This window comes from Tamandua tetradactyla, chromosome 26 (assembly GCF_023851605.1).
Source record: "Tamandua tetradactyla isolate mTamTet1 chromosome 26, mTamTet1.pri, whole genome shotgun sequence".
Taxonomy (NCBI): Eukaryota; Metazoa; Chordata; class Mammalia; order Pilosa; family Myrmecophagidae; genus Tamandua; species Tamandua tetradactyla.
The window spans coordinates 15136725-15151808 of NC_135352.1; positions in this window are offsets into that span (position 1 = coordinate 15136725).

Below are 15084 nucleotides of genomic sequence, written 5' to 3' on the forward strand. Positions count from 1 at the left end.
GTTCCCTGATACCCTGTTCAAATTTTTCCATTCTTTTCCCGATAGTTTCTGTTTCTTTTTGGAATTCAGATGTTCCATCCTCCAAATCACTAATTCTCTCTTCTGTCTCTTTAAATCTATCATTGTAGGTATCCATTGTTTTTTCCATCTTTTCTACTTTATCCTTCACTTCCATAAGCTCTGTGATTTGTTTTTTCAGTTTTTCTATTTCTTCTTTTTGTTCAGCCCATGTCTTCTTCATGTCCTCCCTCAATTTATCGATTTCATTTTTGAAGAGGTTTTCCATTTCTGTTCGTATATTCAGCATTAGTTGTTTCAGATCCTGTATCTCATTTGAACTATTGGTTTGTTCCTTTGACTGGGCCATATTTTCAATTTTCTGAGCGTGATCCGTTATCTTCTGCTGGCGTCTGGGCATTTAGTCAGATTTCCCTGGGTGTTGGACCCAATAGGTTGAAAGATTTTTCTGTGAAATCTCTGGGTTCTGTTTTTTTTATCCTGTCCAGTAGGTGGCGCTCGTGGCATACGTTTGTCTGCAGGTTCCACCAGTAAAAGGTGCTGTGGGTCCTTTAACTTTGGAAAACTCTTGCCGTGGGGGACGTTCGCCAGCCGAAGCGGCTTGGAAGAGTGCCAGCCGGCCCAGGGGTCCAAACGCGGGTAGGGTCGCCGGCCGCCGCAGCCTGGGAGAGCGCCCGACCAAATTTCCTAGTCGGCCCGGGGCAACAAGCGTGGCGGGAGGGCACCAGCCGCCGCAGCCCGGGAGAGTGCACCGTTCCCAGCCGGACTGGGGAGTCACGTGTTTGGAAGGGACCCCCCCAGTCACCATTCTCCACGGTCTGGGGATTTCTGACCCAACTCTCTCAGTTGGTCCGGGGGGCCTCGCGTGGTGGGGGCGCCAGCCGCTGCGGCCTGAGGGGACCGCCTGCCCAATTCTGCCAGCTGGCCTGGGAAGGAAGAAGGGAGGGACTCCGGCCGCTTGCCATCCCGCCCGGGAAAGCCCATGCCCCTCGGCGATCACACCGGAGCTGGTTCTCCCAGACAGTCAGCCGTTCCAGGATGGGGTACGCCGTGCCTTTGATCTCCATCGTGGCTCCGGGAGCTGCTCTGTATCATCTCCACTCCCCCAGTAGCTGTTCTCCTCTGTCCCAGGCAGCGTGCTGGGCTCTGCTTGGGCGCAGCTGCAGAGAAGCACCATCCGGGGTCCAGCTCCCAGCAGCCCCCAGGGTGAGGACCTGTGTTCTGGGCCTAGTGATGAAAACTGCCTTATTTATTCATTTTTAATCTTTATTTTTTACTCATCTGTCCATACCATAGATAAAAGGAGGATCAGACACAAGTTTTTCACAATCATACAGTCACATTGCTAAAGCTATATCATTATACAATCATCTTAAAGAAGCATGGCTACTTGAACACACTCTACAGTTTCAGGCACTTCCCTCTAGCCTCTCTAAAACACCTTAAACTAAAAAGGGGATATCTTTCTAATCCATAAGAATATCCTCCTGGATAACCTCTTGACTTTGTTTGAAATCTCTCAGCTGCTGACACTTTATTTTGTCTCATTTCTCTCTTCCCCCCTTTTGGTCAAGAAGGTTTTCTCAGTCCCTTGATGCTGAGTCACAGCTCATTCTAGGATTTCTGTCCCACATTGTCAAGGAGGTTTACAGTCATGTCCCATATAGAGAGGGGGAAGGCAGTGAGTTTGCCTGCTGTGTTGGTTGAGAGAGAGAAGCCACATCTGAGCAACAAAAGAGGTTCTCTGGGGGTGACTCTAAGGCCTATTTTTAAGTAGGCTAACCCCATCCTTTGCGGGCATAAGTTTCATATGAACAAACCCCAAGATTGAGGGCTCAGTCTATTGATTTGGTTGTCCCCACTGCTTGCTAAAATATCAGAAAATCTCCAAATGGGGAAGCTGAATTTTCCCCCTTTCTCTCCATTCCCCCAAGGGGATTTGGAAAATACATTTTTATTCACTGTTCAAATCACTCTGGGATTTATTGGGGCATCACTCTGGACAAACCTACAAAATCTCATGCCTTATTCAAGGTTCCATGTATTTATGGTGTTCAATGAACATGTGTTGACTTATTTTTTAACTCAAGTGATTCAAACGTGCTCCCTAAGAGCAGAAAAAGCCCTGCTCCAGAAAACCTCGTTCATATCTTGGGTCTGCCCTGTGACTAAAGGTGTCCTCCACATCAACTGTCTCCACTTCTTTGGGTTGGACCACAAGTTCATCCAAGGTCCTTTTCAACTCTAAGAAGCCAAGAAATTTGTTTTTCTTCCATTCGGTATGGGTTCTACTGACCAATATACTGGATTATCTATTATTGAGGAGGAAAAATGTTGTTGATAGGGCAAGTCTAAGAGCTCTCCCTGATGAATTGCCATCAAAGCAAGAGAGCTGAGTGGTTGTCAGCCATCCAATAGCAGTATATGAAAGTATTCATTATACCCAAGTGTTTTTAAAATGTTTTTCTGTCTCAGTGTTTGCTCTACTCTTGGATTTTTGTTTCTCTGAGGGCTTTCTACCAAGTATGCTGCTTATATCAGTAAGCCCCATGGTGTTATTTAACCTAAACCAATAGTAGTGCTAATGGGAGCTGAATTGAACAGCTAGGATTTATTTGTATGTGTGAAGATAATTAGCTGCATAATCAGCCTCTTTGGGTTAATGCTGAAATCCTTCGTCCCTGGACTGTGGCTAGACATCATTCAAACAGCTGTTCAGAAATTCTTTCAATTTGCGCATCTGAAGGATAATTTCCTTGTCCTTCTTGAATATGAAGTAACAACACTTACAAGCCCTTCATTAAATTACCATTTAGCTACCATTCATGAAACAATGAATTGAACCACTCAGTCAATCATTTAAAGATAGGTTTGTTTAGCAATGTTAATTGTCACCGTCATAACCTCTGCTAACAGGAGGAAAAAGATTCACCACCTACTTTCTTTTTCGTCAAGCAAGAACTTGCTTTTGCAGTTCTAGATCTAGAACTTGAGAATTTTACTACATCAAAGAGGCTGCTGTGAAGTACCAACTCCCAGCACAAAGGCTGACCTAGTCTCTGCTGTGAACCCTTGGGATGGTTACCCTGCCTCAATTTTCTCAGAAGGATTGGTCAGGGGACACACCCAACCAATGACCCTGCCCCATAACTTATTTTGTTCCTTGAGCCACAGTCCAGAAGCTGCTCATGATGCTTGGTCATCTGGGAAAGAAATCACTCCCTCTCCCTCAACACCTACTGGGCTAAATTATTAGACATCAGTTATTTGGCTGAGTGAGGACAAAATGATTGAACTGGGATGTGTCATTGGTGCAATTTCTCTGGGTTGGGTTGGCATTTATGCAGTCCAGCAGCAGCAAGTTAGTTACCAGTGAAGGATTTTTAATTAGAATAGGTTTTTTTTCTTTGATGGGTTGACAATTCAACCTGTTACACTTTAAAATACTTTTTCAAAGTTTGTTTCTTCAGGAAATAAACAATATAAACTGAAGGGGATAGCGGTAAAGGTCAAGTATTGGATTTTTCCAATGCTGGAAAGCTAATCATCTACAAAGTCTCCATATATCTCATGGTGATGCTTCAAGGGATCCCACCATCTGCCTATTTTTCATGCATGATGTATTATTTAGCATCATTTAGCAATGCTTTTAGGAAGTGGATTCAGACATTGTACTGCTGTTTTTATATTTCCCACCTGCTACTTAAGGACTAATGTAGTCACCTTCTTCTTCCTCCAGTGTAGGTGGGAGACGACCCAGTAGGTCCCCAGCTTTGTGGAAGACATCAATTATTCCAGAATGCCCAGACAACGTGATGAGACTCCTTCATGTTGACACTGGCTGCTTCTTCTATTTCACAAGGAGTTGGAAAGCTAAGAAACTATAATATATCGCCCCATTTTCCCCTCAAGTCTTCCCTTTTGGAAATAGTTTTTAATGGGCTTAATACGTGCCAGGAACTACTTCCAAGGGTTATACCTGTAGTAACTCCTTTCATCCTCACAACAACCTTATGGGGTAGGTCCTATCATTACTCCTATTTTAAAGATGAGGTAGTTGTGACACAGAAGACTTTAATGACTTGTCCAAAGTCATAGCTAGTGAAGCTGCAGGCTTGGGATTCAAACCCAAGCTGTCTGGCGCCAGTACCAATCCTCTTCAAGATTTAAAAAAAATTGCCTACTAGTGAGTCATCAGAGACCACATCAGGTATTAAATTTCATTGCGTGATGATACCAGGCATATCAGTGGTATGGGATCCTATATATAGTACTGAGAGTTTAGGTCAATTGCCTTTAGAGACTGCTGTAGTTTGTACCCTTTTTATTTAGCCCTTTGAGTGCAAACCTTAGTCTTCTACCTAGTTATTTGAAAGGCCAATATCTCTGTAGTTGTGCCCTGTGTCTTCCATCAGCTCAAGCTACAACTCATAGTTTCTCTAGAATCCCTGGCCCCTAAGGAAATAAGCTCATCTCTCTGATCTCCAAGCTCCACCTCTGGGTTCTTCATATCATTATGATACACAGGAAATGCTAATCCCCTTTTTACTCTTGATAAACAGACAGCTGTTGGCTTTCTCCCCTCACTTCAAGTTTCTTCAAACTAAACATCTCACACAGTCTTTACTCTTTGCTTATCCACTATGTGCTCCAACAAAACTGAAAGAAGTCCAAATGCAAACTGCTGAAGCCAGTTAGGGACTCCTGGGTGTCACAAGTTGGGGCCATGACCCAGCTATCTCTCTGCCTTCCAAGACTCTCTGATCTTCCAGGCCCCATCTCTTCTCCCATCTGCCAGATCACTGCCCCATGGTTGTCTGAAAAGGGAAAGAAAAGCTGGGGCACCACCAGATATCAAGAGGTGTGTCTCAAAATGAGAAATTAGGGTATTTTCACAAATATATTACATTATTATTATCAAGTATATAGTTTGTCCAAGAATATATACTTGCCCAAGAATCACAGGCAGGAAATTGAGAGGAATTTCTAGAGCATGATATAGGAAACCTCATTTAATTCAGACAAAAAGAAGCAAATGTTAGGCTAAATTAAATAATGTTTGAAGAAATAATGTCTAAAGGTAACCTAAACTTACCATATCCAAAACTGAATTTATTTTTCCCTTCTAAAAAAATTATTTGTCTTAGTCTCTGCAGCAGTTCAAGGAAAAACAATCACAGCCATTTGTGATCTCTCCTTTCCTTTCACATCCACCAACAGGTCCTATTGGCACTACTCCTCAAATATTTCCTAATTCTTTCCATTTATCACCATCTCCATTTCTACCTCCCTTTAGTCCAAGCCACCAGCATCTTCATCTGGACTATCCCACTTGCCTCCTACCTGGTGTCCCTCTTCCACTTTTGCTCCTCTACAATCCATTCTCCACACAGCAGCCAAAATGATTATTATAAAGTATATATTGGATTCTGTGACTACTTTGCCTAATGCCCTCCAAAGCCATCTGATTGTGAATGAAATAAAATCCCAACTTCTTACTGTAGCTAGCAGTTCTCTGCAGTTCTGGACTCTGCCATCCTTTCGGACCTCATTGCATGCCACTCTCTTTTGTTGTCCCTAAACTCCATCCACACAAGATTTTGTGTGTTCATTGCTCTCAACTTTGGGCCCTTACAATTGCTGCCCCCTCCACATAGAAAACTCTTCCCCGGATATCTACAGACATTTGTTAGCTTTCTCCCCTCACTTCAAGTTTCTCCAAACAAAACATGTCATCCCACACAGTCTGTTTTTCTTTGATTATCCACTATTTGCTCTGACAGAAATAGAAGGAAGCCCCAAGTCTAACCACTTAATCCAGTTAGAGGACTCCCTAGGGTCATGAGTTGGGACTCCATCTTGTCATTCAGTCCTCAACTGAGACGATAGCTAGAGAATCACATTTTCTAGATTAGAACAATTAATTTCCCTCAAGTGCTGGAGAGTGGTATGCTCCCTAAAGTAAGAGAGTTCTGAATTAGTCTTGTGAACACAACCTCACCAAAAAGGAGTTTAGCAAGCACAGGAACCCTAGGGTATAACCTGAGCCTCTTATCCCATACACAGTGTCTTAGTTTGCCAGAGCTGCCATAACAAATGTCACAGATGTGTTGGCTTAAATAACAGGAATTGTTGCACAATTTTCTCTGAAGTCTGTAGCATTTTGGTGATGGCTTACCATCAACCCATACCTCAATCTGCCTCCATCAAAAGGCCATCTCTCGCCCTTTCTTTCTTCCTCACTTCCTAGTACTGTGTCCAAATGTCCTCTGCTTACAAGGACTCCACTTATTTTGGATTAAAGCCCACCCTTATTCAGTTTAGCTGCATCTTAATAGGCTCTTCAAAGGTCCTATTTACAAATGAGTTTTCACCCACAGGACCAGGTGTTAGGGCTTCAGTTGTTCTTTTGGGGGAATGTGAGTCAATCCCTAACAGTTGGGAAGCTGAAGTTCAGAGGATGTTGTACCACACATGCAATGTCATACACTGTACAGGGGAAGATCTAGAATTCAGGACTCTAACTCCCAGAAGCCATTCTTTCCCTTTAAGCACACTACTATAACCTTCTTCCCTTGGGCTCATACCTTCTTGATAGGCTCTGTTGGGTCCAAGCAACTCTCTTAGGCTTTTGGTTGAGAGCTCTTTGAGTATCTACTCTTCCAAATACTGTCCTCTCTCACTGGATTTTCTTTTGCAACAGAAACAACAAAGGGTCCAACTGCAATAGTCCATGGTTCTGGGCCATGGTGGCTCAGCAGGCAAGGATGCTTGCCTGCCATGCCAGAGGACCCGGGTTCAATTCCCGGTGCCTGCTCATGTAAAAAATATATTTATAGTCCATGGTTCTGTAATTCAAAGTGGCTTTGGTCCCCCCTTCTAAATCATAAACCCAATGAAACCAGCATCTGTGCTCTATAGCCTAAGTCCATTATAAACATGTAAAGGTTAGTCAATAGGTTTTTAAAAAGTAATCTGTGACAAATAAGGTATCAGTGGCTGAGAGAGTTCACATGGAGTCGAGAAGCTACTCTAGATGCTGCTTTTATGCAAACTTCAGTTAGACATTGCTACCTATCATAACTTGCCAACCCCCAACCAAAATCATTCCAGTCAATTCTAAAGAGCACCTAGGGCAATATGTAAGATTCTACAAAGGTTCCATGCACTAGGGTAGCTTTCAAGAAACTTACAACCTCCAGATGGGTCCCTGGACCAGGTAAGTCCTGAAACCTCAAGGGGCCAGCCTCTCCAGAACTAGTTCCATCCCCTTATCCCATATTATTGACAGCCCTTCTAACATGAAAAAGATAGAATGGGCAGAGTGCAAATACTCCTGAAGAGTGGGAGAAAGATCAAAGGTGATGGTGGAGTTATACAGAGAAGATAGGATTTAACAAATGAGTATGATTGCTGAATCATTAAATTGGCATTTCTTTTAGCCTCCAGTATCTTAGAGCAGATAGGAGTAAAAACTTAAAATTTTGGAATTGTAACCCATACCAAACTCTGAAGTCTGTTCTACAACTAATTGTTGCACTGTGCTTTGAAAATTATTGCTTTTTTGTGTAGATTTTATTTTTCACCAAAAAGAAAAAAAAAGTCAATTGTGATGATAAAAAATATATATATTTCTTCTAGCCTCCAATGTTCTGGAGCAACTAGAAGGAAAAATCTGAGATGATGGTATCGTAGCCCATGACAAACTCAGGGATCTGTCCTGTAATTTCTTGTTGAAGAGTACCGTGAAAACTTTTGCTTTTTTCTTTCTTTGCTTTGTATATATGTTATATTATACAATAAAAAGTTGTTTTTTAAAGTAAATCTGTGAATGATTGCATTGGGGGTGGGAACATGAAGCAGATCTTCTCAAAGAACTGACACATTACAATTCTGCAAAAGCTACAGTTGAGGTAAGAAACTTGAAATTTTCATATGAGAAAAAAACTGGAATCTTGCTTTAAAAAAAAAAATTCATCCCAACGTTAGAGTTGGCAAAGAGTTTTCCAGCTTATTGCTTCTTCCCTCATTCCAGGATTAAACTATATTTAATTTTATTATATAAGAAAAAGAGAAGAGAAACTTTGGTCCAAATAACAAACTCCAGGGTTGTTCTTATCTAAGCATAAGTAAATAGAGGCATTTTTTTTTAATCGCTAAAGTAAAGTCAATTCACATACACACAAAATATGCCAGTGTGGCATGTGGCCCCTTTTTCCAGGTCCTTTGTGTGAGGATGCAAAGCTGATAGTGGATGGCCTATGCTGGCTGAGACTCAAAGAACAGCCAGTTTTCCTGGGAGCTAAAAAGCTACTCTGCCCTGGCTCAAAGTTTCAGCAGCTTCGTTATCTCACGCAATTCCAAAGGTTGTAATTCAGTCACAGGTTGTGAATTACAGAACTTGTCTATTCAAAGCTGTGGCCTGGCCAGGGCTCTGAGAATCCAAGAGACCAGGGACAGAACTTTAACTTCTGGTTGCCTGTGTAAAATTATGCAAAGAGCCATGCTGGCCACCCTGGAAACAACCTGGCCCTTCTCAGCCCTGGGTTCAATTGCATATGCCCCACTGGGGACAGCAGGTCCCACTGAGACTGCAACTCTACTTCTGTTTTCTGATAGAGAAATGCATTTTGAATCCAGAGACCATAGTCTGCAACCCCAAATCACAACCACTGATCTGGGACATGATCCAATAATAGATCATTCCTGTAGTATTAATCATTTATTAATCACTGTATTAACAGCTTTGATTACTAATGGAAAGCTAGCATAGTGGTTAAAAATATTGGCTTAGCATGAATAGATATGTGTGTAAGTCTGGCTTGGACTTCCATGAACAAATCTTCCATGAATGGATAGCAACTGTGGTTGATGGAATACTGCCCATTTCCAAAAGATGGCCAAATCCGATCCCTGGAAACTGAGAATATGTCATCGCACATGGCAAAAGGCAAAAAAGATTTTGCAAATATAATTAAGTTAAGAATCTTGAGCTGTGGATGATCAGCCTGGATAATCCCTTTGGTACTTATAAGAGAAAGGCAGGAGGGAGGGCCAGAGTCAGAGGAGAAGATGTGACAGCAGAGGCAGAAGTTGTAGTCAGAGAGACAGGAAGATGTTATACCGCTAGATTTGAAGATGAAGGAAAGGGTTATGACCCACGTAATGCAGGCAGCCTGCATTAAGAATGTAGGTTTAGTAGGAAAGCAGCTAGAATCTGTGCCACTAGAATTATCAGAGGTAAGCATGATTCTAGGGACAGGGCTGCATGTACAGTACCTTTACTAGACTAGCGTTCTTCCTTTCACAGACTTTTCCACTTGTCAAACCCTTTTATGTGAGCTCTCTCTTATTATATCTCTTACCATCCTTCTCACTCTTAAAAACTTTAAAGCATCCTCCAAGGATTCTTCTATGCAGTGAAGAGATTTTGAGGAAAAATAACTGCATTTTGTATTTGTTTTGCTTTTAGCGAAACGCATTCTAAGCTACTTTAAGAAAATCATGATCTTTAGGAAAATCAATTTCTCCCTTGAGAAAAAGAGTTAGTGGCTATTCTCAGCTCAAAGCAAGTTTCCTTCAATAGGGCAATTGGGAAACACTTCAACCAGAGTATTAGTATCTATAGAATGCAAGTCCTCATTTGTAAACATCTCTCTCTCTCTCACACCCCCCCCCACACACACACAGAGACAGAAAGAATGGAAAATGTGTGTCCCCAAAGTTTCCATTGTGGATGGACATAGAATGACAAATGAGAAATGAGTCTTTTGTTTGGCCCCTGAAGTCCAAGCCCCATCGGCCTAGGAAGCTGAGCTGTACCTCCCAAAGCTCAAGTCAGTCTCACATTGTGTCCCCAGCTAGCAGCAAGTTTACTATCTGTAGAGGCGACTTCCTTGGCCAAATTGTCAGGAGCATAAGGAAAAATGTTGGAATCAAGGTTTGAGTGGCAGTTAGATGGGTCAGACTGGGAGAGTCTGGACTCAGAATCTCAGTGTTAATAAGCATCTTGAAGCTTTAGTCCATCGGATGCTGGGACCCTCTCTACCCCATCCCAGCAACCGTGTCCTTCTGTGTTCAAACACCTGCAGCAGTCGGGAAAGCTCTGTCTCCTACAACAGCCAACTTCTTTTGCACAATTCTATTAGAATTTGACTACTAGAACACTCTGCTTATTGGTTTGAAAATCTGTGTCCCTGTTTGCTTGCTAGCCCTTGTGACAATTCAGAGCAAGTCTAACTCCCCTGCTACAACTCTCTGAACGCAGCTCTCTTCTTTCCTTCAGGCTAAACATCAATTTGCTTTCACTTTCTCTTAGGAGAATGATCTTAGGCCCCTTCCCTAGCCTGGTCATTCTCTCCAGTTTATCTAAATCCTTCTTAAACGCCCTATTCAGAAATGCAGATACCTTCTACTATGCTTTCGACTCTTTAAAACAGCTTAGGGGAATAACCCCTTGTTTTAGTTCCTAGGGTTGTTAAAGCAAATATGAAAAGGTTCTAGTAAAACAATGGGAACGCATGTCTTCGTGGTTTTGAGGATAAAAGAAAGTCCAAGTCAAGGCATCATCCAGGAGATATTTTCTTCTCACAGACTGGCATTCTGGGTCTGGCTGCCAGCGAACCCTGGCTCCTCTGTCATATGGCAAGGCACATAGTAGTGTCTCCCGGTTTCTCTCTTCTCTTCCAGCATCTGTCAGTTCCCCACCTCTGGTTTCCTGTAGTTTCTAATCTGTCTGTCTGAATTTCATGCCACTTATAAAGGACTCCAGTATTAGGACAAAGACCCATTCTGACAGAGGTGGGCCACACGTTCTTAACCGAGGTAACCTCATCAGAAGGTACTACTTACAATAGGCTCACACCCACAGGAATAGACCAGATACAAGAACATACTTTTCTGGGGTTCATACAACTTCACACCACCATACTCCTCACTTTGTATTTCTATTAGGGCAGCTCAAGGCATTTGGGCAACCAGGTTGTACAAATGTCTTTCGTAATGTTCACTGTCATATGAAATTTCAGTCCTTTTCAATACCCTCCCATTCATAGGTGGGTACCACAGAGTTTGAACATTTTGGGAGTCTGACTCCATAGAGGTGTGTTCCACATCCATCCTGATGGGCTCTGGACAACTGCTTCTGATGTTTCCACATCAGCCAGCATCTGGGGCAACATTAGTGTCTCATTCTAGAGCAGGTCTTGGTGATACATAGTCATGGAGTTCTAAGAAATCCAGTTTAGGTGGCAGGGGCAGACAGTTCTAGCATTTGACCCTAGAGATATGGACATTCTTGGGATTTCTGCAAGGCTATGGGGTTTGACCATGGAAGTGTGAATACACAGATAAACCAAAGACTGAAGAATCAGTCAATGTTTTTTGTGATAACCAAAGCACATTTATTATCTCTTCAGAGCCCATACATTGTTCCATCCAAATACTTACCAGCAAACATCCCAACACAAAGGTAAGCAATATCCAGAAATCTGGTAATGGTGCAGAAAGATTGGGTTCTTGTGGTTAAGAATTAAGAAAGTAGGGTGTACAGCAGACCTCAGTGACAGGGAAACCAAAACTCCTGTCAGGAATCTGGACCTGGGCACTGAGGTCAGAGACTGATTTCATGGAGAACAGCAGCCTTACTAAAGTTCAGCAACCTATTTCCTTATAGGGTGTGGACTTGGCTTCAGAGTAAGTGAAAGGGAGGAGTGCCTCACCTTTGTCATTCACTAGCATCAGGGACTCAACTCTCCTGTGTTCTCTGTCTTCTCTAGGGAAATCCCTTCCTCTCACCACCATCACTGGGTTTCTAGCACACAAGGTCATTTCAGGCTTACACTTGTGTTTGATACTAGTCACTGAAAGTACTAATTAATAACAGTTGATATAATTATTAATATCAAATGCAAATTAACTGACCCTCATTCAATATTTGTTACCATTTTTAAAACAGTTAAAGAAACATCTCCCCTTACTTATAAAGGTGCCCCTTTTATGAGTTTGCATTGTACACACTGTTTCCCTCCATGATTTTTGACACAAAGGTAAATAAGTGTTCGTGTAATGATTCGTTTGGTGTCTGTCTCTCCAACAGGTTGTAAAACTTGTGAACAAAGGAAGTACGTCAATCTTATTTGTCGGCATACAGTGGGTGCTCATAAATATTAGATGGCTGAATGAATGAATGCATGAATGAGGCAAATCACAGCTCGAGTTGGGCCTCTACTTTGGGATCAAGCTTTCTCCACTAGTCCCTACATAATCCTAGGAGTTTAAAAGTTTGTCAGCTGGTTCACTCCATTGACCTAACTGGTTTGGTATCAAGTGTTTGTTTGCCTTTCATTCCCAGCCTTTAAACTCCATCCCATCATCTTTGAGGTCGCCACCCACACACACTTTGCTGGTGTCCTTCTCCATTTTCTGTTTTGGGAATCCAGTTTCTCCCATCTCCAGTGGTCTGGCTTCTGACATGCTCATCTAAAGGCTCGTGGATACCGTTTTATTGGTTTTGTTTTACTCCTGTTTAGGTGTTTCTGCTTTCTGAAGCCACCACTGTTGGACTGTTTCTTTTTTTCATTGAACATGTCATAAGCCTTCATCAAGCTCTCACTGAGGTTCTCCTGCTAATCTGGCCTGGCTGAAAGGCCCAGTTTTATGGCCTGTAAAGTTGCAGATTCATCCTACTTTCCATGTTAAAGCCAAGGTGATTTCTATTTAACATTTACTTACATTTCAATACAGAAAACTTAACACTTCCCTCTTCTCTAAAATTCACAATAATTTTTAAGGAAGGGGCTGTTTTACAACAGAATGAGGGGAGGGAGGTTTGGGATGACATCTAAGATGAGGATATCCAGAGAAGCTAATTTAAAAATCACTGGGCTATGGTGAAGTGGGAGATAACTCCCAGGGATGAATGGGATCAACAATTCCATCCTGACCAAAAAGGGGAAAAGAAGTGTAATTAATAAAGCATCAGCGGCAGAGAGAGTTCAAATAGAGTCCAGAGGCTACTCTGGAGGTTGCTCTTATGCAAGCTGCAGGTAGACCTTGCTCCCTATCATAACCTGCCAACCTCCAACCAGGACCTTTCCAGCCAATCCAAAAGAACACCTAGGGCAGTATATAAGATTCCATGCACTAGAGTAACCTTCCAGAAACCTACAACCTCCAGATGGGTCCCTGATCCAGATAAGTCCTGAAACCTAGCCCAGCCTCTCCAGAACATTAGATAGTTCCATCTCTCATCCCCATATTAGTGACAGACTCTTCTAATACAAAAAATTTAGAATAGCCATAGCCCAAACACCCCTAAAGAGAGGTATGGAAAGATCAAAGGTGATGGTGGAGTTATACATAGAAGATAGGATTTGACAAATGAATATGAATGCTGAATCATTAAATTGATATCTCTTTTAGTCTCCAGTATTTTAGAGCAGTTAGAAGTAAAAACCTAAAATTGTGAAGTTGTAACCCATGCCAAAGTCTGAGATATGTTCTACAAGTAATTATGGTGCTGTGCATTGAAATTTATAGCTTTTTTGTATATATGTTATTGTTCACAAAAAAAAGAGGGGAAAAAAGTACATTGAGATGATAAAAAAATACTTAAGCCCTCTAGCCTCCTATATTTTGGAGCAGCTAGAAGGAAAAATGTGAGAGCATTGTATGGGAGCCCATGACATACTCTGGGATCTGTCCTGTAATTACTTGTTGAAGAATGCTTTGAAAATTATTGCTTTTTTATTCCTTTGCTTTTTATATATATTATACTATACAATAAAAAAAAATCAATGGGCTAGTCAAGAGGCAAAGGTCAGACTATGACTACGGACAAGTCACTTAACTTTTCTATGTCACAGTTTCCAAATCTATAAAAATGAAGGAATTAGATAGTTTCTCAAATTCTTTCCAATTTTCGTGATTCTCTAGCACTTTGAGTTTCTTAGCTCAAGGTTCTCTACAGAAAAATTGAGAATACTTGGTAACAACTGCCCCAGTTTGAGCACAATCAGAACTTTGTGTTGATTTGTTCATAGGACAAGATGGATTTATAGTCAAGTTTTTGACAACCTATGTATTGGCTTTTTCAATTTCTTTAATGACCATGAGACTAGTATATTGACATGGTTCTCAGGGCAATCCTAGAGAACAAGAAACTGCTTATGATTCTAACAAACTTGCTGTAGGTTATTTATTCTTTGGTATTTGGTTTGACATTTATTTTCCTTTTCCAGTCAAATTGATTTAAATATCATTTGCCCAAAAATGCACCAAAGGGTAATTGCACTGACTGTTTTGGTTCTACTCAGCTATTACTGAGCAATTAATCTTTTATTGCAAAAATTCCCTGTAAACAGGCCAAGAGAGCTGACTTAGAATCTTAGTCATTCCCTTAAGGAGCAAATGTAGGGTGTACTTTAAACGTAACAGAAGCAAGTCACAAGGCCAGAGAAAGCACTTGCTAAATGGCAAACGACTGATTTGGAAGTGTCTCTTCAAGAGGGTGTATGTTAAGAGAGGTGTGAGTGAAGCTCCTGAATTGCATTGAAGGACAGTGTGAATCAGTTCCCTCAGATTGTATATTTCCATTAAAAACCTCCCAGATTGATTATACTTTGTACAACAGGGGTTAGTTTTAAGATTCAAATAAACTTGAAGCTTCTAAGAACCTACCAGAGAAGAGGGGGGCGAATCTTCGGGATTACAGTACTGATTGTCTCCAAATACGCTGTCTTTTCTCCCATGGAGTCAGAACCCAGGCAAACACAAAGGAGTGAGAAATCTTTCACCTTGGAATTTAAAACTCTCGGTAAAGTTTTGTTGCTGTTGTTAGGTCTTTTTTTTTTCGAATTGAGATCCCACATTTGGGGGACATTGGGGTTGGTGGAAAGACTCACCCATTTTCATCTTACCTTTGTCAAATATTTCTTTTTTTTTGGCATGGGTAGGTACCAGGAATCAAACCTGGGTCCCTGGCATGGCAGGTGAGAACTCTGCCACTGAGCCACTGTGGCCCAGCCTAAATATTTCATATTATTAATGTGTGAGAGTGAAAAAAAG